Here is a 13248-nt window from a genome sequence, read left to right on the forward strand (position 1 = left end):
CATTTTAAGATAGGTCTTTCCAAGCCCTATAAATAGCTGCAAACTAAAATCCTCTGCGAGCTCTTGTTTCAGAAATATTTGAGGTTAACTAAAATTACAGAATTTCGACCCAGACAACAAAAATGATCTGTAAGGTAAGTGGCGTCATATGCGCAACCAAGCCTTGCAAAAATATGCGGCTTTCACTGCCTGGAAGCAAACAAATACACCTTTCCAACGATGTGAAAATCTTTCCAATACTCGACAATTTTCATTTTTTCAGTTTTTCGAAAAAATCGTGGGCTAACCCCTTGTCAAAAAAAAATAATTTTTTCATCATTGTTCCCGATCCCATCGAGATATACATTTTAAGATAGGTCTTTCCAAGCCCTATAAATAGCTGCAAAGTAAAACCCTCTGCGAGCTCTTGTTTCAGAAATATTTGAGGTTAACTAAAATTACAGAATTTTGACCCAGACAACAAAAATGATCTGTAAGTTGCGTCATATGCGCAACCAAGCCTTGCAAAAATATGCGGCTTTCACTGCCTGGAAGCAAACAAATACACCTTTCCAACGATGTGAAAATCTTTCCAATACTCGACAATTTTCATTTTTTCAGTTTTTCGAAAAAATCGTGGGCCTTGTCAAAAAAAATAATTTTTTCATCATTGTTCCCGATCCCATCGAGATATACATTTTAAGATAGGTCTTTCCAAGCCCTATAAATAGCTGCAAACTAAAACCCTCTGCGAGCTCTTGTTTCAGAAATATTTGAGGTTAACTAAAATTACAGAATTCCGACCTAGACAACGAAAAGTATCTGTAAGTGGCGTCATATCCGCAACCAAGCCTTGCAAAAATATGCGGCTTTCACTGCCTGGAAGCAAACAAATACATCTTTCCAACGATGTGAAAATCTTTCCAATACTCGACAATTTTCATTTTTTCAGTTTGTCAAAAAAAAAATAATTTTTTCATCATTGTTCCCGATCCCATCGAGATATACATTTTAAGATAGGTCTTTCCAAGCCCTATAAATAGCTGCAAACTAAAACCCTCTGCGAGCTCTTGTTTCAGAAATATTTGAGGTTAACTAAAATTACAGAATTTCGACCCAGACAACAAAAATGATCTGTAAGTGGCGTCATATGCGCAACCAAGCCTTGCAAAAATATGCGGCTTTCACTGCCTGGAAGCAAACAAATACATCTTTCCAATGATGTGAAAATCTTTCCAATACTCGACAATTTTCATTTTTTCAGTTTTTCGAAAAAATCGTGGGCTAACCCCTTGTCAAAAAAAAAATAATTTTTTCATCATTGTTCCCGATCCCATCGAGATATACATTTTAAGATAGGTCTTTCCAAGCCCTATAAATAGCTGCAAAGTAAAACCCTCTGCGAGCTCTTGTTTCAGAAATATTTGAGGTTAACTAAAATTACAGAATTTTGACCCAGACAACAAAAATGATCTGTAAGTTGCGTCATATGCGCAACCAAGCCTTGCAAAAATATGCGGCTTTCACTGCCTGGAAGCAAACAAATACACCTTTCCAACGATGTGAAAATCTTTCCAATACTCGACAATTTTCATTTTTTCAGTTTTTCGAAAAAATCGTGGGCCTTGTCAAAAAAAATAATTTTTTCATCATTGTTCCCGATCCCATCGAGATATACATTTTAAGATAGGTCTTTCCAAGCCCTATAAATAGCTGCAAACTAAAACCCTCTGCGAGCTCTTGTTTCAGAAATATTTGAGGTTAACTAAAATTACAGAATTCCGACCTAGACAACGAAAAGTATCTGTAAGTGGCGTCATATCCGCAACCAAGCCTTGCAAAAATATGCGGCTTTCACTGCCTGGAAGCAAACAAATACATCTTTCCAACGATGTGAAAATCTTTCCAATACTCGACAATTTTCATTTTTTCAGTTTGTCAAAAAAAAAATAATTTTTTCATCATTGTTCCCGATCCCATCGAGATATACATTTTAAGATAGGTCTTTCCAAGCCCTATAAATAGCTGCAAACTAAAACCCTCTGCGAGCTCTTGTTTCAGAAATATTTGAGGTTAACTAAAATTACAGAATTTCGACCCAGACAACAAAAATGATCTGTAAGTGGCGTCATATGCGCAACCAAGCCTTGCAAAAATATGCGGCTTTCACTGCCTGGAAGCAAACAAATACATCTTTCCAATGATGTGAAAATCTTTCCAATACTCGACAATTTTCATTTTTTCAGTTTTTCGAAAAAATCGTGGGCTAACCCCTTGTCAAAAAAAAATAATTTTTTCATCATTGTTCCCGATCCCATCGAGATATACATTTTAAGATAGGTCTTTCCAAGCCCTATAAATAGCTGCAAAGTAAAACCCTCTGCGAGCTCTTGTTTCAGAAATATTTGAGGTTAACTAAAATTACAGAATTTCGACCCAGACAACAAAAATGATCTGTAAGTGACGTCATATGCGCAACCAAGCCTTGCAAAAATATGCGGCTTCCACTGCCTGGAAGCAAACAAATACACCTTTCCAACGATGTGAAAATCTTTCCAATACTCGACAATTTTCATTTTTTCAGTTTTTCGAAAAAATCGTGGGCTAACCCCTTGTAAAAAAAAAATAATTTTTTCATCATTGTTCCCGATCCCATCGAGATATTCATTTTAAGATAGGTCTTTCCAAGCCCTATAAATAGCTGCAAACTAAAATCCTCTGCGAGCTCTTGTTTCAGAAATATTTGAGGTTAACTAAAATTACAGAATTTCGACCCAGACAACAAAAATGATCTGTAAGGTAAGTGGCGTCATATGCGCAACCAAGCCTTGCAAAAATATGCGGCTTTCACTGCCTGGAAGCAAACAAATACACCTTTCCAACGATGTGAAAATCTTTCCAATACTCGACAATTTTCATTTTTTCAGTTTTTCGAAAAAATCGTGGGCTAACCCCTTGTCAAAAAAAAATAATTTTTTCATCATTGTTCCCGATCCCATCGAGATATACATTTTAAGATAGGTCTTTCCAAGCCCTATAAATAGCTGCAAAGTAAAACCCTCTGCGAGCTCTTGTTTCAGAAATATTTGAGGTTAACTAAAATTACAGAATTTTGACCCAGACAACAAAAATGATCTGTAAGTTGCGTCATATGCGCAACCAAGCCTTGCAAAAATATGCGGCTTTCACTGCCTGGAAGCAAACAAATACACCTTTCCAACGATGTGAAAATCTTTCCAATACTCGACAATTTTCATTTTTTCAGTTTTTCGAAAAAATCGTGGGCCTTGTCAAAAAAAATAATTTTTTCATCATTGTTCCCGATCCCATCGAGATATACATTTTAAGATAGGTCTTTCCAAGCCCTATAAATAGCTGCAAACTAAAACCCTCTGCGAGCTCTTGTTTCAGAAATATTTGAGGTTAACTAAAATTACAGAATTCCGACCTAGACAACGAAAAGTATCTGTAAGTGGCGTCATATCCGCAACCAAGCCTTGCAAAAATATGCGGCTTTCACTGCCTGGAAGCAAACAAATACATCTTTCCAACGATGTGAAAATCTTTCCAATACTCGACAATTTTCATTTTTTCAGTTTGTCAAAAAAAAAATAATTTTTTCATCATTGTTCCCGATCCCATCGAGATATACATTTTAAGATAGGTCTTTCCAAGCCCTATAAATAGCTGCAAACTAAAACCCTCTGCGAGCTCTTGTTTCAGAAATATTTGAGGTTAACTAAAATTACAGAATTTCGACCCAGACAACAAAAATGATCTGTAAGTGGCGTCATATGCGCAACCAAGCCTTGCAAAAATATGCGGCTTTCACTGCCTGGAAGCAAACAAATACATCTTTCCAATGATGTGAAAATCTTTCCAATACTCGACAATTTTCATTTTTTCAGTTTTTCGAAAAAATCGTGGGCTAACCCCTTGTCAAAAAAAAAATAATTTTTTCATCATTGTTCCCGATCCCATCGAGATATACATTTTAAGATAGGTCTTTCCAAGCCCTATAAATAGCTGCAAAGTAAAACCCTCTGCGAGCTCTTGTTTCAGAAATATTTGAGGTTAACTAAAATTACAGAATTTCGACCCAGACAACAAAAATGATCTGTAAGTTGCGTCATATGCGCAACCAAGCCTTGCAAAAATATGCGGCTTTCACTGCCTGGAAGCAAACAAATACACCTTTCCAACGATGTGAAAATCTTTCCAATACTCGACAATTTTCATTTTTTCAGTTTTTCGAAAAAATCGTGGGCCTTGTCAAAAAAAATAATTTTTTCATCATTGTTCCCGATCCCATCGAGATATACATTTTAAGATAGGTCTTTCCAAGCCCTATAAATAGCTGCAAACTAAAACCCTCTGCGAGCTCTTGTTTCAGAATTATTTGAGGTTAACTAAAATTACAGAATTCCGACCTAGACAACGAAAAGTATCTGTAAGTGGCGTCATATCCGCAACCAAGCCTTGCAAAAATATGCGGCTTTCACTGCCTGGAAGCAAACAAATACATCTTTCCAACGATGTGAAAATCTTTCCAATACTCGACAATTTTCATTTTTTCAGTTTGTCAAAAAAAAAATAATTTTTTCATCATTGTTCCCGATCCCATCGAGATATACATTTTAAGATAGGTCTTTCCAAGCCCTATAAATAGCTGCAAACTAAAACCCTCTGCGAGCTCTTGTTTCAGAAATATTTGAGGTTAACTAAAATTACAGAATTTCGACCCAGACAACAAAAATGATCTGTAAGTGGCGTCATATGCGCAACCAAGCCTTGCAAAAATATGCGGCTTTCACTGCCTGGAAGCAAACAAATACATCTTTCCAATGATGTGAAAATCTTTCCAATACTCGACAATTTTCATTTTTTCAGTTTTTCGAAAAAATCGTGGGCTAACCCCTTGTCAAAAAAAAAATAATTTTTTCATCATTGTTCCCGATCCCATCGAGATATACATTTTAAGATAGGTCTTTCCAAGCCCTATAAATAGCTGCAAAGTAAAACCCTCTGCGAGCTCTTGTTTCAGAAATATTTGAGGTTAACTAAAATTACAGAATTTTGACCCAGACAACAAAAATGATCTGTAAGTTGCGTCATATGCGCAACCAAGCCTTGCAAAAATATGCGGCTTTCACTGCCTGGAAGCAAACAAATACACCTTTCCAACGATGTGAAAATCTTTCCAATACTCGACAATTTTCATTTTTTCAGTTTTTCGAAAAAATCGTGGGCCTTGTCAAAAAAAATAATTTTTTCATCATTGTTCCCGATCCCATCGAGATATACATTTTAAGATAGGTCTTTCCAAGCCCTATAAATAGCTGCAAACTAAAACCCTCTGCGAGCTCTTGTTTCAGAAATATTTGAGGTTAACTAAAATTACAGAATTTCGACCCAGACAACAAAAATGATCTGTAAGGTAAGTGGCGTCATATGCGCAACCAAGCCTTGCAAAAATATGCGGCTTTCACTGCCTGGAAGCAAACAAATACACCTTTCCAACGATGTGAAAATCTTTCCAATACTCGACAATTTTCATTTTTTCAGTTTTTCGAAAAAATCGTGGGCTAACCCCTTGTCAAAAAAAAATAATTTTTTCATCATTGTTCCCGATCCCATCGAGATATACATTTTAAGATGGGTCTTTCCAAGGCCTATAAATAGCTGCAAACTAAACCCCTCTGCGAGCTCTTGTTTCAGAAATATTTGAGGTTAACTAAAATTACAGAACTTCGACCCAGACAACAAAAATGATCTTTAAGTGGCGTCATATCCGCAACCAAGCCTTGCAAAAATATGCGGCTTTCACTGCCTGGAAGCAAACAAATACACCTTTCCAACGATGTGAAAATCTTTCCAATACTCGACAATTTTCATTTTTTCAGTTTTTCGAAAAAATCGTGGGCTAACCCCTTGTCAAAAAAAAATAATTTTTTCATCATTGTTCCCGATCCCATCGAGATATTCATTTTAAGATAGGTCTTTCCAAGCCCTATAAATAGCTGCAAACTAAAATCCTCTGCGAGCTCTCGTTTCAGAAATATTTGAGGTTAACTAAAATTACAGAATTTCGACCCAGACAACAAAAATGATCTGTAAGGTAAGTGGCGTCATATGCGCAACCAAGCCTTGCAAAAATATGCGGCTTTCACTGCCTGGAAGCAAACAAATACACCTTTCCAACGATGTGAAAATCTTTCCAATACTCGACAATTTTCATTTTTTCAGTTTTTCGAAAAAATCGTGGGCTAACCCCTTGTCAAAAAAAAATAATTTTTTCATCATTGTTCCCGATCCCATCGAGATATACATTTTAAGATAGGTCTTTCCAAGCCCTATAAATAGCTGCAAAGTAAAACCCTCTGCGAGCTCTTGTTTCAGAAATATTTGAGGTTAACTAAAATTACAGAATTTTGACCCAGACAACAAAAATGATCTGTAAGTTGCGTCATATGCGCAACCAAGCCTTGCAAAAATATGCGGCTTTCACTGCCTGGAAGCAAACAAATACACCTTTCCAACGATGTGAAAATCTTTCCAATACTCGACAATTTTCATTTTTTCAGTTTTTCGAAAAAATCGTGGGCCTTGTCAAAAAAAATAATTTTTTCATCATTGTTCCCGATCCCATCGAGATATACATTTTAAGATAGGTCTTTCCAAGCCCTATAAATAGCTGCAAACTAAAACCCTCTGCGAGCTCTTGTTTCAGAAATATTTGAGGTTAACTAAAATTACAGAATTCCGACCTAGACAACGAAAAGTATCTGTAAGTGGCGTCATATCCGCAACCAAGCCTTGCAAAAATATGCGGCTTTCACTGCCTGGAAGCAAACAAATACATCTTTCCAACGATGTGAAAATCTTTCCAATACTCGACAATTTTCATTTTTTCAGTTTGTCAAAAAAAAAATAATTTTTTCATCATTGTTCCCGATCCCATCGAGATATACATTTTAAGATAGGTCTTTCCAAGCCCTATAAATAGCTGCAAACTAAAACCCTCTGCGAGCTCTTGTTTCAGAAATATTTGAGGTTAACTAAAATTACAGAATTTCGACCCAGACAACAAAAATGATCTGTAAGTGGCGTCATATGCGCAACCAAGCCTTGCAAAAATATGCGGCTTTCACTGCCTGGAAGCAAACAAATACATCTTTCCAATGATGTGAAAATCTTTCCAATACTCGACAATTTTCATTTTTTCAGTTTTTCGAAAAAATCGTGGGCTAACCCCTTGTAAAAAAAAAATAATTTTTTCATCATTGTTCCCGATCCCATCGAGATATTCATTTAAAGATAGGTCTTTCCAAGCCCTATAAATAGCTGCAAACTAAAACCCTCTGCGAGCTCTTGTTTCAGAAATATTTGAGGTTAACTAAAATTACAGAATTTCGACCCAGACAACAAAAATGATCTGTAAGGTAAGTGGCGTCATATGCGCAACCAAGCCTTGCAAAAATATGCGGCTTTCACTGCCTGGAAGCAAACAAATACACCTTTCCAACGATGTGAAAATCTTTCCAATACTCGACAATTTTCATTTTTTCAGTTTTTCGAAAAAATCGTGGGCTAACCCCTTGTCAAAAAAAAATAATTTTTTCATCATTGTTCCCGATCCCATCGAGATATACATTTTAAGATGGGTCTTTCCAAGGCCTATAAATAGCTGCAAACTAAACCCCTCTGCGAGCTCTTGTTTCAGAAATATTTGAGGTTAACTAAAATTACAGAACTTCGACCCAGACAACAAAAATGATCTTTAAGTGGCGTCATATCCGCAACCAAGCCTTGCAAAAATATGCGGCTTTCACTGCCTGGAAGCAAACAAATACACCTTTCCAACGATGTGAAAATCTTTCCAATACTCGACAATTTTCATTTTTTCAGTTTTTCGAAAAAATCGTGGGCTAACCCCTTGTCAAAAAAAAATAATTTTTTCATCATTGTTCCCGATCCCATCGAGATATTCATTTTAAGATAGGTCTTTCCAAGCCCTATAAATAGCTGCAAACTAAAATCCTCTGCGAGCTCTTGTTTCAGAAATATTTGAGGTTAACTAAAATTACAGAATTTCGACCCAGACAACAAAAATGATCTGTAAGGTAAGTGGCGTCATATGCGCAACCAAGCCTTGCAAAAATATGCGGCTTTCACTGCCTGGAAGCAAACAAATACACCTTTCCAACGATGTGAAAATCTTTCCAATACTCGACAATTTTCATTTTTTCAGTTTTTCGAAAAAATCGTGGGCTAACCCCTTGTCAAAAAAAAATAATTTTTTCATCATTGTTCCCGATCCCATCGAGATATACATTTTAAGATAGGTCTTTCCAAGCCCTATAAATAGCTGCAAAGTAAAACCCTCTGCGAGCTCTTGTTTCAGAAATATTTGAGGTTAACTAAAATTACAGAATTTTGACCCAGACAACAAAAATGATCTGTAAGTTGCGTCATATGCGCAACCAAGCCTTGCAAAAATATGCGGCTTTCACTGCCTGGAAGCAAACAAATACACCTTTCCAACGATGTGAAAATCTTTCCAATACTCGACAATTTTCATTTTTTCAGTTTTTCGAAAAAATCGTGGGCCTTGTCAAAAAAAATAATTTTTTCATCATTGTTCCCGATCCCATCGAGATATACATTTTAAGATAGGTCTTTCCAAGCCCTATAAATAGCTGCAAACTAAAACCCTCTGCGAGCTCTTGTTTCAGAAATATTTGAGGTTAACTAAAATTACAGAATTCCGACCTAGACAACGAAAAGTATCTGTAAGTGGCGTCATATCCGCAACCAAGCCTTGCAAAAATATGCGGCTTTCACTGCCTGGAAGCAAACAAATACATCTTTCCAACGATGTGAAAATCTTTCCAATACTCGACAATTTTCATTTTTTCAGTTTGTCAAAAAAAAAATAATTTTTTCATCATTGTTCCCGATCCCATCGAGATATACATTTTAAGATAGGTCTTTCCAAGCCCTATAAATAGCTGCAAACTAAAACCCTCTGCGAGCTCTTGTTTCAGAAATATTTGAGGTTAACTAAAATTACAGAATTTCGACCCAGACAACAAAAATGATCTGTAAGTGGCGTCATATGCGCAACCAAGCCTTGCAAAAATATGCGGCTTTCACTGCCTGGAAGCAAACAAATACATCTTTCCAATGATGTGAAAATCTTTCCAATACTCGACAATTTTCATTTTTTCAGTTTTTCGAAAAAATCGTGGGCTAACCCCTTGTCAAAAAAAAATAATTTTTTCATCATTGTTCCCGATCCCATCGAGATATACATTTTAAGATAGGTCTTTCCAAGCCCTATAAATAGCTGCAAAGTAAAACCCTCTGCGAGCTCTTGTTTCAGAAATATTTGAGGTTAACTAAAATTACAGAATTTCGACCCAGACAACAAAAATGATCTGTAAGTGACGTCATATGCGCAACCAAGCCTTGCAAAAATATGCGGCTTCCACTGCCTGGAAGCAAACAAATACACCTTTCCAACGATGTGAAAATCTTTCCAATACTCGACAATTTTCATTTTTTCAGTTTTTCGAAAAAATCGTGGGCTAACCCCTTGTCAAAAAAAAATAATTTTTTCATCATTGTTCCCGATCCCATCGAGATATACATTTTAAGATGGGTCTTTCCAAGGCCTATAAATAGCTGCAAACTAAACCCCTCTGCGAGCTCTTATTTCAGAAATATTTGAGGTTAACTAAAATTACAGAACTTCGACCCAGACAACAAAAATGATCTTTAAGTGGCGTCATATGCGCAACCAAGCCTTGCAAAAATATGCGGCTTTCACTGCCTGGAAGCAAACAAATACACCTTTCCAACGATGTGAAAATCTTTCCAATACTCGACAATTTTCATTTTTTCAGTTTTTCGAAAAAATCGTGGGCTAATTTTTTCATCATTGTTCCCGATCCCATCGAGATATACATTTTAAGATAGGTCTTTCCAAGCCCTATAAATAGCTGCAAACTAAAACCCTCTGCGAGCTCTTGTTTCAGAAATATTTGAGGTTAACTAAAATTACAGAATTTCGACCCAGACAACAAAAATGATCTGTAAGGTAAGTGGCGTCATATGCGCAACCAAGCCTTGCAAAAATATGCGGCTTTCACTGCCTGGAAGCAAACAAATACACCTTTCCAACGATGTGAAAATCTTTCCAATACTCGACAATTTTCATTTTTTCAGTTTTTCGAAAAAATCGTGGGCTAACCCCTTGTAAAAAAAAAATAATTTTTTCATCATTGTTCCCGATCCCATCGAGATATACATTTTAAGATAGGTCTTTCCAAGCCCTATAAATAGCTGCAAACTAAACCCCTCTGCGAGCTCTTGTTTCAGAAATATTTGAGGTTAACTAAAATTACAGAACTTCGACCCAGACAACAAAAATGATCTTTAAGTGGCGTCATATGCGCAACAAAGCCTTGCAAAAATATGCGGCTTTCACTGCCTGGAAGCAAACAAATACACCTTTCCAACGATGTGAAAATCTTTCCAATACTCGACAATTTTCATTTTTTCAGTTTTTCGAAAAAATCGTGGGCTAACCCCTTGTCAAAAATAAATAATTTTTTCATCATTGTTCCCGATCCCATCGAGATATACATTTTAAGATAGGTCTTTCCAAGCCCTATAAATAGCTGCAAACTAAAACCCTCTGCGAGCTCTTGTTTCAGAAATATTTGAGGTTAACTAAAATTACAGAATTTCGACCCAGACAACAAAAATGATCTGTAAGTGGCGTCATATGCGCAACCAAGCCTTGCAAAAATATGCGGCTTTCACTGCCTGCAATCAAACAAACACACCTTTCCAATGATGTGAAAATCTTTCCAATACTCGACAATTTTCATTTTTTCAGTTTTTCGAAAAAATCGTGGGCTAACCCCTTGTCAAAAAAAAATAATTTTTTCATCATTGTTCCCGATCCCATCGAGATATACATTTTAAGATAGGTCTTTCCAAGCCCTATAAATAGGTGCAAACTAAAACCCTCTGCGAGCTCTTGTTTCAGAAATATTTGAGGTTAACTAAAATTACAGAATTTCGACCCAGACAACAAAAATGATCTGTAAGTGGCGTCATATGCGCAACCAAGCCTTGCAAAAATATGCGGCTTCCACTGCCTGGAAGCAAACAAATACACCTTTCCAACGATGTGAAAATCTTTCCAATACTCGACAATTTTCATTTTTTCAGTTTTTCGAAAAAATCGTGGGCTAACCCCTTGTAAAAAAAAAATAATTTTTTCATCATTGTTCCCGATCCCATCGAGATGTACATTTTAAGATAGGTCTTTCCAAGCCCTATAAATAGCTGCAAACTAAAACCCTCTGCGAGCTCTTGTTTCAGAAATATTTGAGGTTAACTAAAATTACAGAATTTCGACCCAGACAACAAAAATGATCTGTAAGGTAAGTGGCGTCATATGCGCAACCAAGCCTTGCAAAAATATGCGGCTTTCACTACCTGGAAGCAAACAAATACACCTTTCCAACGATGTGAAAATCTTTCCAATACTCGACAATTTTCATTTTTTCAGTTTTTCGAAAAAATCGTGGGCTAACCCCTTGTCAAAAAAAAATAATTTTTCATCATTGTTCCCGATCCCATCGAGATATACATTTTAAGATAGGTCTTTCCAAGGCCTATAAATAGCTGCAAGGTTAACTAAAATTACAGAACTTCGACCCAGACAACAAAAATGATCTTTAAGTGGCGTCATATGCGCAACCAAGCCTTGCAAAAATATGCGGCTTTCACTGCCTGGAAGCAAACAAATACACCTTTCCAACGATGTGAAAATCTTTCCAATACTCGACAATTTTCATTTTTTCAGTTTTTCGAAAAAATCGTGGGCTAACCCCTTGTCAAAAAAAAATAATTTTTTCATCATTGTTCCCGATCCCATCGAGATATACATTTTAAGATAGGTCTTTCCAAGGCCTATAAATAGCTGCAAACTAAACCCCTCTGCGAGCTCTTGTTTCAGAAATATTTGAGGTTAACTAAAATTACAGAATTTCGACCCAGACAACAAAAATGATCTGTAAGTGGCGTCATATGCGCAACCAAGCCTTGCAAAAATATGCGGCTTTCACTGCCTGGAATCAAACAAACACACCTTTCCAATGATGTGAAAATCTTTCCAATACTCGACAATTTTCATTTTTTCAGTTTTTCGAAAAAATCGTGGGCTAACCCCTTGTCAAAAAAAAATAAATTTTTCATCATTGTTCCCGATCCCATCGAGATATACATTTTAAGATAGGTCTTTCCAAGGCCTATAAATAGCTGCAAACTAAACCCCTCTGCGAGCTCTTGTTTCAGAAATATTTGAGGTTAACTAAAATTACAGAACTTCGACCCAGACAACAAAAATGATCTTTAAGTGGCGTCATATGCGCAACCAAGCCTTGCAAAAATATGCGGCTTTCACTGCCTGGAATCAAACAAACACACCTTTCCAATGATGTGAAAATCTTTCCAATACTCGACAATTTTCATTTTTTCAGTTTTTCGAAAAAATCGTGGGCTAACCCCTTGTCAAAAAAAAATAATTTTTTCATCATTGTTCCCGATCCCATCGAGATATACATTTTAAGATAGGTCTTTCCAAGGCCTATAAATAGCTGCAAACTAAACCCCTCTGCGAGCTCTTGTTTCAGAAATATTTGAGGTTAACTAAAATTACAGAACTTCGACCCAGACAACAAAAATGATCTTTAAGTGGCGTCATATGCGCAACCAAGCCTTGCAAAAATATGCGGCTTTCACTGCCTGGAAGCAAACAAATACACCTTTCCAACGATGTGAAAATCTTTCCAATACTCGACAATTTTCATTTTTTCAGTTTTTCGAAAAAATCGTGGGCTAACCCCTTGTAAAAAAAAAATAATTTTTTCATCATTGTTCCCGATCCCATCGAGATATACATTTTAAGATAGGTCTTTCCAAGCCCTATAAATAGCTGCAAACTAAAACCCTCTGCGAGCTCTTGTTTCAGAAATATTTGAGGTTAACTAAAATTACAGAATTTCGACCCAGACAACAAAAATGATCTGTAAGGTAAGTGGCGTCATATGCGCAACCAAGCCTTGCAAAAATATGCGGCTTTCACTGCCTGGAAGCAAACAAATACACCTTTCCAACGATGTGAAAATCTTTCCAATACTCGACAATTTTCATTTTTTCAGTTTTTCGAAAAAATCGTGGGCTAACCCC

The sequence above is a fragment of the Eupeodes corollae genome, chromosome 1 (genome assembly GCF_945859685.1).
Source record: "Eupeodes corollae chromosome 1, idEupCoro1.1, whole genome shotgun sequence".
Taxonomy (NCBI): Eukaryota; Metazoa; Arthropoda; class Insecta; order Diptera; family Syrphidae; genus Eupeodes; species Eupeodes corollae.